Raw genomic sequence first — 6,779 nt, 5'->3', positions numbered from 1 at the left:
CCAGATAGTTAGGTGTGGAACTTCATCACCAGAAACAATGCCAATGAGCTCATTTCACAAAGATAGCATCGCTGATTATCCTGGTAATAGACAGTGCTGCTGTCACCAAACCTGAGCAAGGACAGAGCAGCTCAGTCCACCACCTCTGTACCCATGGGAAGTAGCTGCTCTTTTTTTGCCAGAAAGGATTATGCAGAGTTTCCAGGTTCTGAGACAAAGTCCAACTTACATCCAAATGATTGGCTAAGCTTTATCATAGGATCCCAGGAGCCCAAGAAAGCAGAAATATGACTTCTTGCACAGTTAGAGGTGGTTTGCCCCTTGTGCTAAAACTCACAAAGTATGGCGGTCAATTAAAGAAGAAAGGGAGTTGGCATGCTGGACGAATGTCAAATGACAAAGGCCCAAATGACAATAACCTTCACCAGTAACTTCAGTGTGACCCTCAGGTGGCAAGAATCTAACTTAGAGTAGATTTTTGGGAAGTACAAGATTAAACCGATCTTTGAGGTTTCTACATGGTACAGCACAGCTAGCCATGACAGGAAGCAAAATAGGAATTGGGACCTGGAAGATTTTCAATGAATAGCGATTGATCTGCCTATTGGCCCTGAGAGTGCCTTAGCCATGGATGATGAAAATAGACCTCAAATACCAAATAAAACCACAATAGGCTATTGTACTAGGATTAGTGTTGAGATTGAGAACACCAATCTCCTGATTCTGGTAGCATCTTCTCCTGGTAGATGAGATGGACATTTTAGGAGTAGGCTAATCTTCCAGGGTGTTTTATAGCTTCTTTGTATTTACCGTAGAATCAACTCCCTTACCTCCTCTCACTCAACAAGGAGCCATCAGCACCTCCTGGAGTATCTGTCAGTCTCATGAGGTCAGAGGCCATGTCTGTTTAAGGGTTCACCTTTACAAAACGCCTCATTGGCCTGGCAGCTACCATGGTCGAAGGAAGACATTGCTCACGTGAAAGGGTTCAACATGGTGAAGTTTTTCCCACCCACTGCAATGAGACTGGGCTTTCCCCTACAGACTTTCCCCTTTCATGGCTTTGCAAATAACTCCGCTAATCCTGGTCCTTTAGGTATGTTTTCCATCATAATTATAAGCTTTTCAATTAAGGAGGCTATATGTCTTTTTCCTTTGCATCTCATGTTCCTCTACCATAGGAGGCACACAATAAATGTTTGTTGACAAAACACCACCAATGAAAACAAAACCACGCAAAAACAAAATGTTGTCTTTAACATAATTTGTCCATTCTTATTTAAAGTATAAAATGAATAGAAAACTTCCAGAGATTTCACCCAAAATTCTAGACGTTGTACAATTCTACTAGATTGTTACTCTCATAAAGTCAATTTAGCGAACTTTCGTCTTCAGCCCATAATGAACAAAGCTGTCATTGTATATTGTACGTGCTTTAGTTTTTGTGTGAAAAACAATAAAGACTTGTCCTTCAAGATTATAAACTTATTGGGAAAAATATACTTGTCAAATACCATATTTATACTCAGCTTTTAATTAATGTCAGAAACTGTTTTAATACATAGTACCATGCATTCATGTGACCTTCATAACCGTCATACAGTTGATACTTTTATATTAATACCTCAATTTACTGATGAAAAAAATGAAACACACAGACATACATAGCTAGTAATCTAAGAATTCTAGCATTAGAATTCAGGCAGTCTCACATCAAACTGGAACAGAAAAAGAATATTAGAGAAAACTGAAGAAATCTGAGTGAAATATAAATTTTAGTTAATAATAATGCATTGATATTGGTTCATTAGTTGTGCCAAATGTACCATGTGAGATGTTAGCAACTGGGGAAACTGGGTGTGGGGTATGTGGGAACTTTCCATGCTATCTTTACAACTTTTCTGCAAATCGACATTCTTCTTAAATAAAAAGTTTGCTCAAACAAAAAAAAAAAGGAGAAAGCAATGAAAATAATAAATTTCCCAATAAAATTTATACAGGAAACATTATTTGAAGCTTGCATTGAAAAATCCTTGAAGTATACATAGCTAAGAGTTTTTCAGTGTTTAATGAAGGGCTGCATATATTTCTATATAATCTAACTATTTTATAATAAGAATGTTTTTTGTATTTCACATTTATTGTGGACAATGCAAATAAGATGAGAAAGGAATTTTGAAATGGGTCATATTTAAATTTTACAGAGAGGAGTAAGAGAAAAACATTCTGGACAGCAACAACATTGTAAGCAACAGGTCAAAGTTAAAATATGACTTATTCAATATCTGGAAAATATGTAGCTATGAATTCTCTTTTTTATACCTGTAATTTGGTCATGTTCTGTTAATGAATTTCCCTTCCCATCAACTTTTATCATAAATTCAAGCTGCCTCATATGAGGTCTATGTAATCAAAAATGCACCTTCTCTACTGAAATCCTGGGAAGGGTGAGGGACAGGGCCATTGATATAATCAAGAAGCATCAGTCACCTCAGCCAATGGCAAGCAGCCTTGGATATGGAGTAAGTGTAAAAGCCCCTTCTGACAGATGTCTTTTTCAGACTCTTCATTTATATCTGAGAAATCGCTGTAAAATTGGCATTTGAGCAATAACAAGACTTTGCAATTCTCTCTTTGGAACTTGAGATTCATGAATGATGCATGTCTATGCAGATTTTTCACCTGTGACAGGAGTAGTATGGGCAATTTCTCTAATATATTAAGAAAACCAGCCATGATACCAGTAACGGATGTAAACGAAATATTCCCATCAGTTAAGTCAGTTTATTTAACTATTTCAGGTCAGCTTGTGTGGTGGGAGAATGCTGAGCACGGAAATCAGTTATTGATGAGAATCTTACAAACAGCAGCCCCTGATCATGAGGTTCTCAGTTAAAAGATGGACAGGTTGTTGCTTGCTTCCTGCTTCATTTAGGTATTTTTTTCTGTTGAACCATACCACCCGAGTTGGGCACATCCCACGTGAAAAACCAGCTGGTGAGCTCCGCAGAGCATTTCTCTGAGAGATCACACAGATGGCAAAAAAGGGATAAAAATTATCTGTAACCAGTACCCGCCTCTGAATGAATTGGCAGGCAAGGGCTTATAACTTGATGTGTTTTGGATTTCAGGTATTTGGGTCTCCTAATTCCTCATATTGAGGCTCCTCATTCTCTGTCATCACTTTTATCTGACAAAGTCCTAAGTAAATTATATTTAGGGAAATTAGATATTGCTTTTGGCACCCTAGTGAACTATGCATACTAAAGATTAAGAAAATATTTTCACAGTAAGAGAACTCTGGACTGGGAAAACAGGAACCTCATTTCTTGCCATGACTGTGGAATTGACCAGCCACCTGCCCCCGGAGGAAGTCAATTGACTTTGCTGGGTCCCACTTGCCTTATCTAAATATAAAGCAATAGGACTTAGTTATATTCCAATAACGAAATGCTCCAAACCTTTCCTCTACTTACCAAAGAAATGTTGACTTTCAAGACTAAAGCAATTTGAAATGCACTCTACTTAAGTGTTTGTTGCTCTTCATTTCAAATAGTTACACTCTGCAGTCCCACACAGGGATGATAACAATGCCTCATCTTTTATAGTCTTACTGTTTCTCTTCCCTCAGGTTGTTCCCTTATTATTCCATGTGCTGTATCAGATCACACCACCAACAGACCTGAAGATGCAGCCAGTGTCCTCTTCATTTTTCACACACACACAAATCCACATACAGAAGGAACCCCATCATGTGCCGCAATGCGGCTTCTTCTCCCCGATCTCTCTCCTCCTCTCTACTTGGTGTATGTCAGTGTGATTGCCCTTAGTGTCTTTTGGTCCTGACCCAAGAGGGCACCATCTGACCCTCCCACTGTGCAGTGGGCTTCTCCTTAATGTCTGCTTGTCCTAACCCAAGCGTGCACCATTTGACCTTCCTGCTGTGCAGTGTGCATGTCCTTCATGTCTGCTTGTCCTAACCCAAGAGTGCACCATCTGACCCTCCCACTGTGCAGTGTGGTCTGTCTGTCCCACCGCTCTACCAATCTCTCATGGGTAGACAAGCATCTTGCCTTTCTATCCCTTCTGTAATGGTTAGGCAAAGCAACAACAGCAACAACAGGGACAAACAACAACAAAGTTTCTCTGTCTTGGTTCAGTAGGGATGATTGCGTAGAAATGGCCAGTTAATTATCTTGCTTATATTAAAAAACAAAGTGAATCCATGTGAATTTTTTAAAAAAAATATTAGGCCGGGCACAGTGGCTCATGCCTGTAATCCCAGCAGTTTGAGAGGCTGAGGTGGGTGGATCACCCGAGGTCAGGAGTTTGAGACCAGCCAGACCAATATGGTGAAACCCTGTCTCTACTGAAATTACAAAAAATAGCTAGCTGTAGTGGTGTGCACCTATAGTCCCAGCTACTCGGGAGGCTGAGGCAAGAGAACTGCTTGAACTTGGGAGGCGGAGGTTGCACCGAACCGAGATCGCACCACTGCACTCCAGCCTGGGCGAACAGAGCGAGACTCCTCAAAATAAATAAATAAATAAATAAATAAATAAATAAACAAACAAACAAACAAATAAATAAAATGTGAAAAGTATCAGGATGTGCTTTTTAGTATTCGGGGTCAGAAATAAAACCTTACTTTTCTTTAAATAAACCTGAAGGCAAAATGCAGAAGATGATATTTGCCATGAATCTTTGAGGAGAAACCAGGGTAAGGTTAATGAGAATCGCCAACTAATTTGTGCACTTCTTAAGAGCATGAATCATGTTTCTGTTTTAATTATCTCTCCACTGCCATAGGCAGTTCCTGAAACAAAGTTGAAAGTGAACATAGACTAAAATATCTTTGTTTAATGCATCGCACAGGTTATTGGATCCCCCATAAGACCCTGTGAGGGAAAAAGGGCATATGTCCTCCTTTCATAGATGAGAAAACGAAAGTACAGAGGGTAGAGTGACTTGTCCACTGTCACGCACTGACATTTGGCAGAGACATGTTGGCTTGTTGCCATCTAAGACCCCAGCTGGCATCTCTCATGTATGGTGGATTCAGTTGACTATCTTACATTGCCTGGATAGAACACCCTTTATAGATCATAATCCTTTCTTTCAGACTTAGAAAAACCATAACTGAGGACCACCTGCTATGAGTGTCACAGACAAGCCTCAGAAGCCACTCATTGTGGTTATAAGGGAAATTGAAACATGTGCTAATGTGGGTGTGGCAAATGATTTCAAAGTGAGAGTTAATCAACTGGATTGAGAAACTTGGCTATTGACCGTGCAGAAGCTGCTATTTAGTGGAATATTCACCAGCCATGCCACTTGTGATAAAATGCAGTTTTTCTACATGCTCCTGTGATAGTATATTAAAGAGGCCTGAGATACCATTATTAACATGTAAAAGGATACCAGATATTTCCCTAAGAACCTGCACTGATATCCTAGCATGGACCCTTAATGGCCCTTTGATCTGCTCAAGTCACAGGACCTTTCCCAGGATAAGCTCCTCACCCGTGATTTAAGGAAAGTGGGAAATGGCATTTGATAAGAGTCTAGGTACACAGAAGGTAAGTTTGCCATCCAGTCTCTGATGAGATAAAATAAAACACATATATAGCATTTGTTTGATATTTGCCATGAATCTTTGTTTAATACCAGGTACCATTTGTTTAATACTAGGTACCCTTGTCAGTGCTTAATGAATATGGACTCACCTAATTCGCTTAATTCATTAGAGAATAAAATAATTCCCATTGTAGTCATGTGGAATATGAGAAACAGAAAGTAATTTGTTCAAAGTTACATGGCTATAAGTGGCAAAGCCAGGATATAATCCCAAATCAAATAGAGATGACTCTAAAACAAACAAATTTTTTTTTAAAAAAAAACAGGCTTTGTACCGCATTTCTACTTTTCTGAAATTGGATGAAAGAAATAGACTAGGTCCAAGTAGTTTGCTGGATTCTGACTTATTCTGCGAGAGAGCTACCTTGAGTGCAGCTAAATCTCTACGACCTGTGGTTTTGGTGATGGGAAGAAGGTTAGCCCATAGGCCTGACTTGTTTCCACTTGGCATCTCTCATGTATGGTGGATTGAGTTGACTCTTACATTCCCTGGATAGAACACACCCCACCCTTGATAGAACACTACAACACAGAGAGCAGTGTGGCATAGCAGCTAAGAGCAGAGGCTCCAGTGCAGCAAAGTGGCTGAGAGCAGAGGTTCCAGTTGGGTTCCACTACTCCCAACTCTTCTCTTTCTAGCGGTGTAACTTTGTGCAAACCAATTAACTTCACTCCAACTCAACTTCCTCATATTCAAATGGTTGTGAAAATGTGCAACCCTTCGGCCCATTGTGAAGACTAAATTACATACATATTTATGTATGCATACATGTGCATACATATATAATAAATTCTAAAATATGCTCTAAAACATAATTTAAAACTATATTGTGTGTGTGTGTGTGTGTGTGTGTGTGTGTGTGTGTGTGTGTTTGGGGCTTAGTAAATGATATATAAGTACTAGCTATTATTGTTATATTTTTTGCTTAAATATAGCAGAATTAAATCTGAATATAAGTAAAAACTAATACATGGAAACAGGTTTACATTTTTAATAAACATAATGAAAACTTAGAGTCCAATGACTTGGTTTTGTAATTATGCTTTCCAGCTTATTATATGTAAAACTATGGATAAGTTACTTAAACTTTCTGAATCCTGATTTCCTTCATTGTAAAATATAGATAATTATATGTACTTTT

This window comes from Macaca nemestrina, chromosome 8 (assembly GCF_043159975.1).
Source record: "Macaca nemestrina isolate mMacNem1 chromosome 8, mMacNem.hap1, whole genome shotgun sequence".
Classification (NCBI taxonomy): domain Eukaryota; kingdom Metazoa; phylum Chordata; class Mammalia; order Primates; family Cercopithecidae; genus Macaca; species Macaca nemestrina.
Note: the sequence above shows the minus strand (reverse complement) of the source record.